This window comes from Biomphalaria glabrata, chromosome 6, assembly GCF_947242115.1.
Source record: "Biomphalaria glabrata chromosome 6, xgBioGlab47.1, whole genome shotgun sequence".
In the NCBI taxonomy this organism is placed as follows: domain Eukaryota; kingdom Metazoa; phylum Mollusca; class Gastropoda; family Planorbidae; genus Biomphalaria; species Biomphalaria glabrata.
This window is the reverse complement of record NC_074716.1, coordinates 29,865,745-29,884,109: the sequence shown is the minus strand read 5'-3', so window position 1 is coordinate 29,884,109 and position 18,365 is coordinate 29,865,745. Positions and strand designations below refer to the sequence as shown.

The window sequence follows — 18,365 nt, the reverse complement described above, 5'->3', positions numbered from 1 at the left end:
CAAGAAAAAAATGAATGCCAACAATATATAATTATTAAAACTATAAATAATTCTAGTGCAGAGTTAATTTAAAAAATATTGTCCGATAACACCTTTATTTGTACGACTCGAGGGGCGTTAACTGTTCTCATTACTTGGATATTTAAATGCCAGATATTATTTTGTTGCTTCCCTTAGACGTGCAGAACTGAGAAACACTCTTCGAGATGATCGACCGAGATCGACCAAAAAAAATACTTATTTTATTTTCAATACCATGCTATAAGTATGAAAGTAGCGCTATAGAAAGACAGAAAATGAATGAATTAAGATTCTTTCAATTTTAGGCAAAATAGAAAGTATCAGAAAATCATTAAATGTTTGTTGTTGTTTTTTTTGTAATTAGAATGAAGTTATTAAATTTACATATTATTGAAGTAGACAATATTAGAAGAAGATCTTCATTTAAAAATAATTGTATTTATCCGCCCCAAAAATTGCCTGAAACTACTACATGCTCTTAAAATAAACATTGATACTAATACAGTTTTAAAAAACTGGTACAGACAACTTATATTTGTATAAAATGTATGTATAAAAACACGAATGTTGAAATCCTGAATTGTAGGAATAGGTACTTACTTACTAAATTGTAGGAATAGGTACTTACTTACTAAATTGTAGGAATAGGTACTTACTTACTAAATTGTAGGAATAGGTACTTACTTACTGAATTGTAGGAATAGGTACTTACTTACTAAATTGTAGGAATAGGTACTTACTAAATTGTAGGAATAGGTACTTACTTACTAAATTGTAGGAATAGGTACTTACTTACTAAATTGTAGGAATAGGTACTTACTTACTAAATTGTAGGAATAGGTACTTACTTACTGAATTGTAGGAATAGGTACTTACTTACTAAATTGTAGGAATAGGTACTTACTTACTAAATTGTAGGAATAGGTACTTACTTACTAAATTGTAGGAATAGGTACTTACTTACTAAATTGTAGGAATAGGTACTTACTTACTAAATTGTAGGAATAGGTACTTACTTACTAAATTGTAGGAATAGGTACTTACTTACTAAATTGTAGGAATAGGTACTTACTTACTAAATTGTAGGAATAGGTACTTACTTACTAAATTGTAGGAATAGGTACTTACTTACTAAATTGTAGGAATAGGTACTTACTTACTAAATTGTAGGAATAGGTACTTACTTACTAAATTGTAGGAATAGGTACTTACTTACTAAATTGTAGGAATAGGTACTTACTTACTAAATTGTAGGAATAGGTACTTACTTACTAAATTGTAGGAATAGGTACTTACTTACTAAATTGTAGGAATAGGTACTTACTTACTAAATTGTAGGAATAGGTACTTACTTACTAAATTGTAGGAATAGGTACTTACTTACTAAATTGTAGGAATAGGTACTTACTTACTAAATTGTAGGAATAGGTACTTACTTACTAAATTGTAGGAATAGGTACTTACTTACTAAATTGTAGGAATAGGTACTTACTTACTAAATTGTAGGAATAGGTACTTACTTACTAAATTGTAGGAATAGGTACTTACTTACTAAATTGTAGGAATAGGTACTTACTTACTAAATTGTAGGAATAGGTACTTACTTACTAAATTGTAGGAATAGGTACTTACTTACTAAATTGTAGGAATAGGTACTTACTTACTAAATTGTAGGAATAGGTACTTACTTACCCACCACAAGTAAAGGAAAATAATTTCATCTTTCAGACCTTGCGATCTATAAGGAAAATGATGTAAAGGTTATCTTATTCTTTAACCAACGGGTAACGAGCAGGGTGTCATGTTGCAAGCACAACGACCAACCGCCTTTTTTTTCCTAGCTAAAGTCAGGCGTGAACACTAGGGCGCACTTAAAATCCCGAGATTTAAAGTCCTATTCTTCATCGTGATTTGAACCCAGCACCACAGCGCTTAACTATTCAACCACCGCGCCTTCTAATTTTATATATACATAATAAATATATTATTTTACTCTTAAAACAAAAGTAAACATTTTATTTAAAATATTAAGTAGCTAATAGAAGTAAGCTTATTACATTTAGTAATACAAACATTAACAATGTTACAGAGGCAGCCCCCATCAAATTAGCAAAAGGACCACTAATGTTTAAGCCATGGTCTTATTTCGATCGTTTAAATTTATGAAATTTCAAAAACATCATTTAGCGTTATTTTTTACTTGAAAGCAAACAGTAACACGTCATTAATAATAAGACACTTCTAGCTCTTCTATAATCGTAATTTAAAATCGAGCATCTTGAAACCAGAGCTGCGTTAAATGATTTTACCACTAGCTACAATAAAATAGTTGATCATATTTTAGCAGATAATAAAATAATTAATAATGTTAATAATTAAGTTAATAATGGCAAGGTTCTACCATTTATTCGACCCTTTCTTCTTGGAGCTTCTGTGTGTAAGTGTGAAGTATTAAAAAGATAACAGCAATAAAGAAATACGAAACAAAGTTGATTACTAATTTTCATTTAACTAAACCCTGGATCAAGTTGTGTCATAAACTATAGTCAAAAGGTAAAAATGATCGATACGTTGATTATCAAATCAATATATAATAGATTTATAAAGATAATAGAATTATAAAGATTTTATCAGATAACAAAGATACCAAACAAAAGAGTAATGACATATTGGAAGAAATAAATAATATTTTGATGCCAGCAGTAATCAAAATTTTCGGAATAGAATAGCTATGTACGTTTTAAGGCGCTTCCGCGGTGTCGAAGACAAACAATAAACTGGTGGTAATACTCAAAATAATTCAATAACACCTGCAAAAGGCCGAACAATCAATAGAGGTAGTCGACTCTGGTGTTGATCAACAAACACGTTTAATACCGATGAAGGGAACCATCGAATGTCAGCTACGTTCGTCAAAGATACTTATTCCTACAATGACGAAGAGCATCTTCTTTTGATGACTTCTATATCGTTCTGTCTTTTTTAAAACCTTGACATTATAGTCGCAAAGTAAAAACTTTCCCCATTCCCGAAACAAATAATAAATTCCTAATCTTACCATAACAAAACCTCCCCTTCCGCTCAAAAAAAATTGCCAGTCAATATCTTTACCTATCGTCTTAGTCTTACATCGTGCAAGGGCCGAAATGTATGGGAAACATAAAAAAACAACAACACAACTTGAGCCTTGATTCTGGCTTCAACTTCTCCTCTGGTGTGTCCCAAAATCAAGTTTATTCGCACAAATACTTTACTTAGGTGTTTTTAGGTGGTACTGTCCAAGGTGGTGTCCCGCAGGTGTCCTTAGGCATAGACATAGTTCGTTGTGCTAACACCATAGGTGCGTCTAGCTATACCTCATCGATTTCTGTTTTCCTTCACACGTCAGGACAGACATTTCACCTAGCATAATAAATTGACATTTATCACTACTCGTTCTCCCACTATGCACCTAACTTTTTTCGGGTATTAACAAGTGTATTTATTTTTCTCTCTCCACTTACTTGTTTCAAAACGACTTAACTCTTTTCTGATGTATGATCATAATCAAATACAATACAAGAAATGATAAAACTTACTCTTTCCGTGGTATAAATACATCGTCGCCTTATTAATGTCCTATCTATTCATACAAATATAACATGCATACATACATTGTGTGCTGGTCACCTGAACAGCGGTCAAATATTAAGAGTTAGCCCTAGAGAAGCTAGTTAATGTTTTAAGTCGAGATTCGTCCCGTGAGAAACTGTGCGAGGGGAGATAAATTCTATAAGAATTTAGTTATGGGTGGACAATAAGATAATTGTTTTAAGTTAAAAATAAAAGTTTCCCACAATTTGCTGGGGAAAACTCAAATGAACTTTGCATGCAAGTTTCGTATCGTCACATCGAGACTAAAGGTTCTATAATCCCCAGTTATAACAAACTGTCTATTACCTTCTTCACTTTCTCTTGTAGATGTTATTGGACTCTGTATGGCCTCATGTAGTTGGGCGTATCCTCCATTAGCTTTATATCATGGCTAACAACGTTAGTCTTCCCAGGTAAGCTCGAAAACATTTCTTTGAATTCGTAGACCATGTTTTTTATATCCCTTGCTCTCTGCTGCGACAAGTGAGTTTTTCTCATCTTTATTTCTTGTTAACTTCCAGCAGCGGTATATCTTTGATATCATAGTCTTTGTTCTTCTGTTCTGTTAGCACTAGTAAGCATTCTTGTGTGAACTGTTACCCATTGTCTTCGGATTTTATGTGTACTTCGTGTGTTTCCTTCCTTAAAGTTTTGTACTTCCTCCCGAGGTTTTCGTCCATATACTAGTCCATAGGGTAAGAATTGTGTAGCTTCGTATACATTATTCCTGTGTGCATACAGTACGAAACTAATGTACCGATCCCAATGACTCTGGTTGTTTTGAACGATTTCGGCCAGCGCCATTTTTGACTCGCTTGCTGGTTCCGTTGCCTTCCGCATGGTAAACTGATGGCGTCATATGCCGCATACCCAGCTGCTCCACCCACTTCTTAAATTGATTCGACCGGAACTAAGATGCGTTGTCCGCCAGCAATATCTTCGGCATTCCACAACACTTTTGTGTTAGGCTATTAATAATGTTCTTCGTGTCTATATTCGACAATGCCACCGCTTCCGGGTACCTACTAAACATGCCAAGTATCGTTAGCATGTATGAGCTATTACTTTCAGTTCTAGTCAACGGGCCTATGACGTCAATGGCTATCTTCTGGAAAGGTCCCGTTAGTTCATCCATGTCCTGCAACGGTGCCTTACTTAGCCGTCCTTTAGCTTCTTTCTTTGTCCCACTGTGTGCCGCCATGTTATTGTCATTTACAATCACAAGTGCGTCTTGCCAATACTTTTGGGGATGCACCAACTGTTTCACATTCTTTCCATTCAGTATTGCCTGTTTAAACAGTATGTCATTTTCAAACGTGAACTTTTACATCGGATTTTTCTTCTTCTTGTCTTCCACCCTGGCATATATCCTTCTAGGGGTGTATGGGGTATCTAGGAGGGGTAGCACCTCTAGTGGACCCTCGTTTTGAGGGTAGCTTGGCTCACTCTTGATCCCCACTCGGTACCCAACTCTCACCTGAGGCTCCCAGAAGCTGTACCGTGCGCAGCTGACACACTTCGGAAACGGCTTTGACTGGCCGGCTTAACTGGGTAGAGGGTATCTGACGTGTCCATGGCACTCAGTACAATGAGGTTCTGTCAAACCTAGCATGTGAAGTCTGGACTTGGCGGCCTGTGCGTAACGTCACAAAACTAGACAAATCGGACAGAAAGGCAAATACCAGCACAGTGCTGTAGAGCACTCAAGAGCAGGACAAGACACACAGAAAGTCTCAGGTCACTGCACCCACACTTGTCCCCAGACGTCTTGACCAAATCTTGCTTCCGGAAAAGGATGGGCTTTAGGGCGAGAGAGTGAGGTCGACGTGTTGCGCAAATCTTTCTCACTTAAATCCAAATTCCAGCGCAAAGTCAATTGTCTTTCCCCCCCCCCCCAAATACAGACCAAAGCCCAGAGGCGACAGGCAAGCAGTGAAGTTGAAGGTGTGGGCACACTGGAAGCCGTAGCTGCAACACTGCACACAGGCGGCTCAGGCCATATGGTCGTTCACCACTGACACAGCAGAGTCCGGCAGCCCCCTGAGCGGCTGAGCAGTCCTATTTAGGAGTGATGGGACAATCCTATTGACAGACAAGGAAGAAATCCTAAAACGCTGGGCCGAGCACTTCGAAAAGGTTCTCAATACACCTTCCAATATAAATGAAGCGACCATAGACAGGCTACAGCAAGTACCAATAAATGAAAAAATGGATGACACCCCTACGCTAAAGGAAACCGATCTTGCCATTCAACAGCTCGCAAGCGGAAAAGCCCCAAGAGCTGACTCTATTCCCGCAGAGGTCTACAAGTAAGGTGGATTAGCCCTGATTAAAAGATTGTGGAAGCAAGAGTCAATACCACTTTATACTTTAAAGATGCCACAATTGTCCATTTATACAAGCAAAAAGAAAACCGCCAAATTTGCGACTATCTCACCGCTCTATTGCTGGGAAAATCCTTGCACGCATCATACTAAATCGGCTCATACAACACACAGAACATGGTCTACTAACAAAAAGCCAGTGCGGCTTCAGAAAAGAGCGCGGTACCATTGAAATGATCTTTGCGGCAAGGCAGCTCCAGGAAAAATGCCAACAACAAAATGCTGACCTCTTGTCAATATATGTTGACCTAACAAAGGAATTCGACACTGTTAGCAGAGAAGAACTCTGGAAGATTATGTCAAAGTATGGCTGTCCACGAAAATTCATAACCATGGTGAGACTATTTTATGATGGTATGAAGGCTTGTGTCCAAGAAAGAGCCCTTCAAAGTATCAAACGGGGAAAAACAAGGCTGTGTCCTAGCACCTACACTGTTCGGTATCATGTTCTCTGCTATGCTGACAGATGCATTCACAGATAGAGAAAACAACGAGATAAATTTAACATTCAGATTTGATGGTGGCCTATTCAACCCGAGGCAGCTCAAAGCAAAATCAAAAACAAATTCAGCAGTGACTTGATATTTGATGACGACTGTGGCCTAAATGCCTGCTCTGAAAATGAGCATTGTCAGTGACTTCTCAAGAGCATTCTCAGACTTTGGCCTTACCATTAACACATATAAGACTGAAGTCTTATATTTACCTGCTCCTAGGAAAGCCTACTCGGATCCAAGAATCAAGATAAATGGACATGATATTAACGCAGTGGAAAGATTCACATATCTTGGTAGCACACTCTCCAGAAATGGAAAGATTGATAATGAAATTGACCTGCGTATCGCCAAAGCCATTGCATCTTATGGCAGACTGTCTAAAATGTCTGGAACAGACGTGGTAACACCACAAATACAATGCTAGGGATCTATCGAGCCGTCATCCTCCCTACATTTCTCTACGCCTCAGAAACGTGGACAGTGTACAGAAAACATGCAAAGAAACTGACTTACTTCCACATGACATGTATAATAAAAAAAAAATTCTGAATGTCAAATGGCAAGACAATATACCAGATACTGAAGTCCTTCGAAAAGCATCTATGCATCCTGATGCAGTCCCAGCTGCATAATGGAAAACCATCGCATCCCTAAATAACTCTTGTATGGCCAATATAGCGAAGGAAAGCGCTTTCAAGGTTGTCAAAGAAAGCGCTTCAGGGACACCCTCAAAGCTTCTCTGAAGGCGTTCAGCATAAACCCAGCCAACTGGGAGACAGGGGCACATGACAGAGCATCATGGCGTCGCGCTGTGAAAACTGGCGCACAAGTTGTCGAGGAAAAGAGAACAAACGCTGGCAGAATAAAAACGTCAGAAAAGAAAAGAAAGGTTAACGACACTAGCTCCAGCTGGAATAACCTGCCCGGTGTGCAGCCGAACATTCCGGACTCACATAGGTCTTACCAGCCACATGAGGAGGCATAAAACCCCAGTGCGTATTTGCATTATTTTCTGAAAATGTTTTGTGAACTCCGATAACGAACTACCCAAAGAAATTTGTCATTTATAGGTTTTCATATTTGTGAGTCTGCAGGATTGACTGAACAAACATTCTTAAGTAATAAAATACCACCATCTTTCTTTAAATTACTTACGATGCCAAGGAAATAATGGTTATTCAATATGAGCAGACAGTACAGTTGCCTTCAGGTATTGTTTCAATAAAACCAGACGCTTGCGCATTGTGTTCACTGTGCTAAACAGTACTTAAACATGGTCTTTCAATGTTTCTGTCAGCTTGGCTCATGAATTTGTATTGGAATGTCATTTTAGTAAATGTACAGGTACATACAAACTACTGGAATTCTTTGTCACACAAAATATTTGTCGTATGGGGGGGGGGGGGGAAGGGGAGGGCCCATCAACATATTCTTGAATTCGGGCCCAAGGGTATCTTGCTACGCCACTGGAAGAGAAGGGGGAAAACACAATAAACAGCATAATGACTGTCAAAAGTATCAAAAAATATTCTAAATAAACATATTTATATATTAGATGAAATGAAGGCTTAAAGACAAAGCTTTAACAACACAATTACACAATGACTAAGGAAAAAAATGATTGGGGATGAAATGGCCGGGACACTGGCGGATCCAGGGGGGGGCGGTAGGGGCGATCTGTATGCGAATTTATTACTTATGTTAATAATATATACTAATTATTTATATTACAACCTATTTTTAGATTATTCCCCCCCTTCTAGTATTTTGGCCGATTCGGTAGGGTCGGGAGGGGGCGATGGCATCAATCCGCCCCCCCCCCCACCATAAACTTTCGAGTGGGGGGGGGCGGTCCTATTTATTTGTAGAAATCACAGCTTGCTAACAGAATCAATTAAATATCTATATGATTAAAACTTGTTATTGGTATTTTAACCGGTCTTTATATAATTTCGTTCACCTGTTGGCCGATTGGAAGGGGAAGAGCGAATACCTCCACCGCCCTTCCCATCTAAACCCTTTGAGTGGGGGGAGGCGGTCCTACTTTTATGGAGAAATCAAAGTATGTGAACAAAATTAGTCGAATATCTGTATAATATAAGCAGGTGGAAGTGCGATACATGCAATCCCCTTCCCCCCATCGGACAAATCAATACTTTTTCTTTTTGTATTATAGTAAGAAATTACAAAATAAAAAAAATCTGTCACTAATATAATTTATATATGCTATAAAGTAAATTCTTATATCGAGTCGCCCAACCCCTATTCTTTAATGCAAAATGCAATCAATAGCAGAAATTATAAAAAGGAGCGAGAATTAATAGTTTTCATTTTACCGCCCTTGCCCTTTCCAGACAGAGTTTGTGTAATTTGACATGAATTTATCATAACTATTTTAAGAAAGACTTCGCTTTGGAAAAGTTATAATTCAAACGAAATTTTTCAATATAACAGTCACGGTTGAGATGAGTTTAAAAGCCAGATAATCTTTTCCTAGTCGACTAGATAGATAGACTAGATAGATAGATAGATAGATAGATAGATAGATAGATAGATAGATAGATAGATAGATAGATAGATAGATAGATAGATGTATGGATAGATAGATAGATAGATAGATAGATAGATAGATAGATAGATAGATAGATAGATAGATAGATAGATAGATAGATAGATAGATAGATAGATAGATAGATAGATAGATAGATAGAAAAAGTTTGGGAAAAATAACCTCCTCACACTCAAAAGTTTTGGGTCAGCTAGTATCTTACATTAGTCACATTTCGCCAATCTAAATTTAAAAAAATAGAAAGTTCTATAGCTATAACAAACAACAAAGACACTACGTAAAACGTCCCCACTTCCCTCTTAGAAAGCTATATCCCATAACTTTCTCAAAATTGATGTCAATTAAGCTGATACCCTCACAGCTATTTCAGAGCACTCGCTACCCCGCTAAATAGGCTTGGAGAGAAACAGGTGTACAATATATGGCGCATGCTAGACTTGATTCAAATGTAAAAAAAAAACAGCTAGGGTATGCAAAGTACCCATTTAGGGAGATCTAAACAGGTTTTATGAGTGCAAGTTAATAGAGCGCCTTGGCTTTATTGTTGTTGTTTTTTAGCTACCTGGAAGGGTTTCCTCTGTAAGTATTGTGTAGCCTGTCTGTGTGTCCGTTCGTCCATATTTAGATCTGAAACGATTAGATCTTAAATACTAGCAATTAAAAAGAAATACTTTAAAAAAAAGAGATAATATCTCATCCATAAAACTGATGACTGATTTCATAAGAGCGAATAATTTACCTTTAAATAACTAATGAGTGATTGATTAAAACAACATCGACTTTAAAATTATTTTTTTTAACTGAACCCAATTTCTTCTTCAAACGATAAAATGTATGTTTTAGCTTATTTATGAGCCTAATCAGTACAAGTATATACAATTCTAATGTTAGGCATATAAATCTAGACCTAGAAGAAGGTGCGCAAAATAATAATAATTTATTAAACTCATTAATGAATGTGGAAATACCCAAACACTCAGCCAAGGGGATTTGAGTTTAAAACATCCTACCAGGGGATTTTGCAGTTAAATCCCCTCTTCTATAAAACGAAACAAAAAAAAAATAATGCAAACGACAATCCCCATTTCCAAGAGCATAGCTAAGGAAGATTTTGAATTTAAAACCCCCTCTGAAATTAACGATAAAATCTCCTCTTGAATATAAGACTATCCATTCATCAGTCACCAGATTCTATGAGCGTAGCCAAGAGGGCTTTTGAGTTTAAACCCCCACCCTCTGCGCCGTTTAAAGCTAAAAAATACCTCTTTAATATAAAAAGCAAATAACGCACACAAAATTATATTGCGTAGCTAAAGGGATTTTGAGTTTACACCTCCCTACAGCTTGGCGGTGGGGTTCCCCCTTGAACCCCGCTGGGGGACATCACAACGCCCCCCCCCCCAACCATAGAACCTTTTCTAGGCTACAATAAACGTTTTCCGAAATAATGAAGGGTCAGAATGTAATAAACAATAATTATGTATACACACTCACACAAACACACACACATATATATATATATTGGCGAGGGGGGGGGCATTCCCCCCCAACCCCCTCCGAATCAAATTACTGGCTACGTCCATGGTTCGATGAGTCTGTTGTAATTCTTTTCCCAACAATATATATCAAATGTAAAATTTCTAGAAAAATCGTTAGAGCCCTTTTCGAGATTCTTGTCAACTCTCCAAGATTTCACAGAGATTTTGAGCCGATGAGTTTGCAAGGTGAATGGCTATTTTGTTTTCTTCTCAAAGTGAATCCTTTTATTTCAAAATTAATATTTAAGCCTTTTCTTTCCTCATTAAATTATATTTTTTTTAAACACTTTTTGGGTTAGGGTTAGGGTTAGGGTCTTTATTTTGTTTTAAAAAGAAAGAAGGTATTTTGCATTTACATATAATTAGTATTTCTGAAACAAGATTTTATAGAAAGTGTTAAATTGCTGTTTATTAGTAGTGATTTTCTACATGCTTAAGCCATTTAGATAGCTAAACAAAAAAGCAGAAATTCTTTCTGAGGTCATGATTACTATTGTATTAGATAAGCATGTAATCACATACATAAACCAAGCTTACAATGAACTATATCTTCAAATTAATTAGTTCATCGATTAATACTAATAACGTCAGCCAGCAGAATAATACTAGGCAACAATCTCGTCTTGCAAAACTTTTAATTAGATAAGAAGGTTTTGGATTGCAAGTAGCTTCTAATATTCCTACATTGAAATCATTTTCGTTAACTAGCAGCAGATAACTTAAGGGTGGATTTTTGAGGGGTTTGGCCGCTTCTGAGTTTGTGCAAAAACACAAACTCTCTTTGCAGCTTGTATTTATATGCACAACAAAATTTCTCTGACTTAATATCCAAGCAAGTGTTAAGGTAATCCTTTCAAGCTGGTGAGGTGTTAGATTGTAAACAAAAGTTTGAAAAGCCTTTCTTTGATCTGATATTTCATTGTCTAACCAAAATAAAATTCTTGCATGTGTCTTTGCACTTTTTAACACATACTGAATACTGTCCTCTACTCCCCCTTTTTCTCATTATTCTTGACATAGTCTGAGGGTTTATTTATTTATTATGTTTGGCTGCTTCGTTGCGTATTCCGACTCCAACCCACACCCGTCCGACCTCCCATTTTCCATTTTCTCACTTCCCTTTTGAAAAAACAGAATACGTCCGTGATTGTTTCGTTTTAGCTCATTTAAATAATGGTTCTTACAAGTCGCCCACGTGACTTAACAACGGGAAGCACAACAATCAAACGCAAGTCAGCTGCAAGATATAGCCCCGCCTTATTCCTCTGAGGTCCATCTTCTCTGACGAGTACTTCTATTGCTTTAAGACACTCTAAGGAACCTAACGTAAACAGTACATTCGACTTTGATTTAAATTAACAACTGCTGCAGACTACAAAAGTAAAAGATTATATTAACGTTAAAAAAAAAAGCAACCAAAGGCTATCGGCAATTAAGAAACAATGCTTTGTTCTAAACTAATATGGATTTTAGGATGCTTGGAACTATTTATTTTCTGCAAGCCAATGTATTGTCATGAGCAGCAGCAGGTGGCTACAAAGCGCAGTGCGTCAACAACTGAGCAGAAGGCACCAAGAAATGAAACATCAGTGCTGGAGATTTCAATCAAACAAGGAGACACCAGTACGATAGAAACGTTTGGACAGTCCACTGTGCAAAGGTAAAGTGTTTGTAACTACAACGTTTAGAATTATTAGAGCTATTTATTGTTTAAATATACAAATTAAAAATGATATGCCCTAACGTCATACCCAAAATACATTAACTGCAGACTTAAAAGACTCATTAACTGAAAAAACATGTAGGCCTATATAATGTTAAATGTTGATAAAAATACTAATTATGAACAAGAAGAATAATTTCTCTTGTATGTTTTCCTTTCTTTCTTTTTTTTTTTTGTTTTGCATACTTGAGTTAATCGCTAACTAAAGAAGCTTTCTACTGTTTCTTTGTCTTAATCCGACAATACTCCATTTATTCCAAATAAATCAATGTATTAAAACTTAAAAGAAAAGTTATCATTGATTAACATGCATGGCTAGATTGAAACATGAAATGCGTAGAACGTAATTATCTTTTTTTTTTTCGAAGTAACGTCTGTAATATATAAGGTAAAGAGATAAGATAAGATAAGCATTTCACTACCTACAAAAGTCTTTCAAAGGTTTTCTAATCCAATTAAAAACAAGGAAATACACTTGTTACAATCCAACACTGAATAGAGCGATGCAATCGCGTCGCTAGGGGTGCGGATAGTGCGTGCCTCACCGGGTATCACCTATCAAGGGTGACACCCAACTGAAAAAAATGCCCTTTTGCAAAATAACACAAATATTGTAAAAAAAAAAAAAAAAAAAAAAGGAATTGTAACTAGATTCAATTCTTCTTCTTCGTAATTGTCATAAGAATCGAAGACTTTTTAAAATTATAGGCCTATAGAAGCTTGCCTCCAAATCCCAGTCTGAACAAATTTCGGTCTTAGAAAGATCCAAGCACATGTCAATTATTAAATTCCTATTACTGAAGGCACGTATCCCAAAATGCTCGGATTAGTTTCGATATCAAAGGCCGATCATGCCTGTGAAACTTTTATCTTTTTATCTGCCTCATCAGCCATGCAGGTCTCCTCCTTAATAAAAAAAACGACACCTTGAAGAACGGTGTTAGGATATTAACATGTATGTCGAGGCTTTCTTTCATCACAACCTGTGCAATAGATTGGGTCCTTGGGGAACCCTTTTAGCAGTGGTTCTTTGCTTAATTGTTTTCTCTAACTGCCTTTTTCCCCCGAGCGCCTCGGAGAGGCTGCTCAGCATTACCCGGGCACTAGATACCCTAATTTACTCCTGCACGTTTAATGCATAGATCTTTATTTTATTATTATTATTATAAAAGAGCGAGTATTCATTCTCTGGCGAAGCCAGGGTAAAGTTTCGTTAAAGGGAAACAAAATTCATCGTAGTCCCTTTATCAGTTTCCACTGAGGAATTTTCTGGTGATCTGGCAGGTCTGCAGAAGTACCGCCCTCTGACAGGCAACGAGAATGTTCCTAGGAATGCCAAGGGTTGAATATATATTTTGTTGAATTCCTGGAAGAGTTTTCGCCTATAACCTGGGAGAGGTTTATCATCACAATTTTTTACATGGAAGAACGATTTGATTATTTCTATATTCATTTCTCTTGTCCATTTGATCCTTTTGGCTCCTCTTGTTCTACCACCAACAGCACCTCTCCATTGTGTGGGGTGCAAGTCAGGGAGTAGACCGACCTCTTGTGTTTGGTCATGAGGCTGTAAATTACCTTCAGTAAACACTCGACTCATTGGTGAATTATATTTATTATTATCATTGGAGAATTGAGGAAATCAAGCTAAACTGACATTATTATCAATATTTAACAAATTAAATTAAGTGGCATTATTTCGTTTTCAATGTCAGTGCTTCATAAAATGTCTTTATTTACAATGCATTTCAAATACTTGTAAAATGTCTTTATTTTACAATGCATTTAAAAAATTATCTCAAGAAGGAGATAAAGAAAATGTATCTACATAACAATATTTTTGAAAAAAAATGAATATTCATTACTTTAAAAATTTGAATTTTAGTCATAGTGTAAATATTATTTAAAAAACAAAGAAAAACATAAACAATACGTTTAAAAAACAAAGCTAATGTTAATTGTAATTAATTTTCAGTGTAATTATATCAAATACTTTGGTTCAGTCATGAAACTAAATTTGTAATAGATCTGAACTAACAATAACAAATCAATGCGATTACCAATAGTTTTTTGTTTAGCAAAATGTCATGCTTTTGGCTTCTCAGTGTGCACTTGTCTAGACCAATTGGGAAAGGAGAATGGAGTATTGTAAATGTTATAGTGATCGCTTTTTAAATGCATTTTTCAAAACTTGTACGTTTGAATTGAGACTTAGTGCTCAAGCCTCCTCTAGGGAACTAATTACACTTATTGCACCACACTTGTCATGTATGATTTATTTTCCTGGTTCGATACCAAACGAAATAATTAACTACCAATTGTTAACTAATTGATTAACTTTTTAACGACCCCGAAAGGGGAAAAGACGCTATTAGTTTTGTGTGAAATGTCTGTCCATTTGTCCCGTTTAGATCTCGTAAACTACAAAAGATAGTGAAAATCTGACATCACAATATTTTAGACCATTCAAAGTTCTGATGCAACAGCTTTTTTTTTTTCTGAAAGCGAAAAATCAAATTTTTTAAATCACTTATGAACGCAGTTTTTTCATTAAAATACACTACTTTTACAACTATTAACTATTAAACACTCAAACACTTTTTGTTTTTATATTTGTATTGTTAATTTATGTAAGTTCTGTTATACAAAGTACTATATTTACACACAAACAAATCTTTTAAACCGCATTTTTCCTTTCATTTTTGTTTGAACTAATGAATATATGTTATTCTTAAGGATTCGAATGAGAGATTGAGCATTTTCATAACAATTACATCAGTTAGGCCAAGGGAGGCGCTGTAGCTGAGCTGTAAAGCTCTTGGCTTCCAAACAGGGGGTCCCTGGTTCGAATCCTGGTGACGACTGGGATTTTCAACTTCGGAATCCTTGGGCGCATCTGAGTCCACCCAGCTTTAATGGGTACCTGACACTAGTTGGGTAAAAGTAAAGGCGGTTGGTCGTTGTGCTGGCTACATGACACCCTCGTTAACCGTAGGCCACAAAAACATGACCTTTACATCATCTGCCCTATAGACCACAATGTCTGAAAGGGGAACTAGTTAAGCCAGGTTCACATCTAACTTTACATTCACTTTCACCTATCCTTTGATCTGTGGGACCGTTGGGGCACTACACAAGATTTGTCAATCTTCTTTCTCCATTTGTCTTTGATATAATTTCATTCGGATGTTCTTTCTAAAAAATATTGAAGCCTGCCTGGCTAGACCACTTCGGGGATCAATTTTGAGTTTGTGTTTCCACACAAACTGTCTTTGTAACCTTGTTTTATTTATTCTTGTTTCGTCAAGTACAAGAAATAATTGTTCGAAATTTTAACCGAGATTGGTTGTGGGAGAAATAACATGTACAAACTTTTTACAATACAAAGACACAGATAGAGTGTGTGTTGATATAAGCTTTGTAATTAAGAAAGGGGAAATATTTGTATAATTATATATCATAAAGTTTTATTTTTCCTTACATACTTAAAACCCAATTCAAGACGTCTTGCTAAACAGAGTATGAACTTACAAAGATCAAGCTTATTAGAAACGTGTTCACCCTGCTGCATCGAAAGTCTCTCTTAAAAGACTATCGTCTTGATAATATCTAAATTTAATTTTATTTGACCTGCAACCTTCTTACTTTGAGAATGAGTGCTTAGAAGACACAAAGGGAATACGTTTTTAAAGTTCTAAAATGCAGAAAAACTATTGGCACTCGGGGATACGCCCGAAATTTCTAGGATGAGGCAGAGGCATCAGCAAGGTGGGTGTCACCCGGTGCGGTATGTTGAGGGTGGGATCTCTCGCCCCCCCCCCCATCCCGTCAGCTTTCTCCTCAAATCTTCTCAAAAAAAAAATATTGTTTAGCTCCTTTAATTACGCCATAATACAGTGAGCTAATTACCTACATTCGTTGACAGTTGTTTGTGAATTTTAAATTGAGCGTCGATTCTATTTTAAAGTTTTATTGTTTCTGACATTTTATCATTAGCTATTGCATAAGTTACAATTAAAGATTTTAGATTACAAAAATATTTAATATCAACTGAAATGCTTTCCTTAGTAGATTTTAAAGAGCTCGTAACGCAAACGGGTAAACTTTATAGTGCTAATTTTGTAACGACGATGAATTTATTAATCAGTACAAAATAATAATTACAATTATTGTTATTATTAAGCTTAGCATTTAAAAGCGTACATGAGCTTTTCAGGATTTCAAACTTGAAAACTTATAAATAAACTTAAAGTGAATATTTTTTTAGCGATTTCGTTTTCAATGGACAGAGTTGCTCGATTTGAAATTCATGTCTCAAAAGTTGTTCATTAAAAGTTTGTTTTGAAAAGCTTCTTTCAAAGACACCACGATGACATGTATTTGAGGAAAAGGGCTGGGAAAGGTTCCTTCAGACCCATCGGTATTCCATTGGAATTGTAAAGTTCAAGTACTTCCTAGTTTTATCTTTTTCAAAACTTTTGCAGCCTGTAGATGTATTTTAGTATTTTTGTTAAAATATCTTGTCGTCTGGCTCAATGCTAAAGGGATTAAAGCACTCCAGCATTAACCTCTTGTTCTCATCTTCTTATTAAAGACAGACGTTACTTTAAACAAGAAGAGGATTACGTCCCATGTGTGTTCTTAGGTCTATTTATTTATGTATTTAATCAATGACTTAAACTCTGCCAAGTAACTTGTTTTCATAGTTGACTCAGGCAACCCATTCCATTCTCTAATAGCACTACTGAAGGGTATTTTAAGAGCGGTAGCAAAAAGCTTCAATCGCCGTCAAACTTCAAATCGTTCTTTCACGGTTCTAACAGTAGCATGATTAGCGCTCAAGTGAATTGTTTATAGACATTTTGGTGACACTTCAGTATGAATAATTAAAAATACCCAATTGAATAGTTAAAGCGGCGAAGAAAGAAAACATTTGTTAGACTACATAAAATTGTATGCAAGAAGTATTTTCTGAATTTGACAACATAGTTTAAATGAATAATGTACACAGCCATTATAATTACGTTTCTATTTTTTTTTTATTACCCTCACTGATATTGTAGCTGCATTATAATATACATTATATATATATATATATATATATATATATATATATATATATATATATATATATATATATATATAGTCAGGCCAATCCCTTTCCAGACATTTCAAGATATTCGAACTGGTACCATAAGCTTTGAAGAGACAAATCCTAAAACATTTCTTTAGTTTGAACGATGCCATTTTATACAGTAACTTCAGAGAGCTATGTTAGGTGTGCTATGATATAAGATACCACAGTACTTTGTATCATATGTCGCTTTACGGGGTCTGTTAAAACATGTATAAATAATGTATAACATCTGAGTGCGCATTCTACCTTGCACTCTTTTCAAGAAACGTGATATCAAGCAGTCTATGCAAGACGTTCCTCTCCCCCCCCCCTTTACGTTTATTATAGCAATGACTTCACTGTCAATTTTGTTTTGCTTTGTTTTGTTTGTTTTTGTAGTATACGTAGTGTCAAAGTTTTCCAAATTTTAAAGCCTGATACAATTCTCCACTCCAATATTATAAAGAAGCGTTTCCGTGGGGCACGTCTGTTACGCCGACCACCTATCAGCTCAATAAAAAAGATTGCCTTAGGCATATGTTTGTCACCCATACGGGATACGTGCCCTGCCCAGCGTGACTGTTGGACTATAAGAAGCTCATGCCGGGGTTTTACCGAGGCTTATAGTTAATCCAAAAGATGCGTCAGCGTACGCAAATTCGTTGACCCCGAGCTAGATAACATGTTCATTGTGGGGCCAGTAGACTTCATGGTAGACACATGGTAACAATTCACCAGCACAATAAAAACTAAGTCAAAGCTACCTACACGTCTCTACACAATGAAAGTGTAAACACTGTATAAAGCACTTAAACACAATAACTAATCATACATAAGCAAATTTAAGTTCATTATTTCTCTTTCATAGTTTCATAGCAAATCAA

General features: G+C 36.0%; 1 long non-coding RNA gene across 1 annotated transcript in view; it reads left to right on the top strand.

Annotated features, from left to right (window-relative positions):
- The first annotated feature begins 11,838 nt into the window (after positions 1-11,838).
- LOC129926592 (uncharacterized) overlaps positions 11,839-18,365 on the top strand; it is a 41,205-nt gene continuing 34,678 nt past the window's right edge. The window contains exon 1 of the long non-coding RNA XR_008778291.1: positions 11,839-12,302. This is a non-coding gene — a long non-coding RNA (uncharacterized LOC129926592). The remainder of the gene's footprint in view (positions 12,303-18,365) is intronic.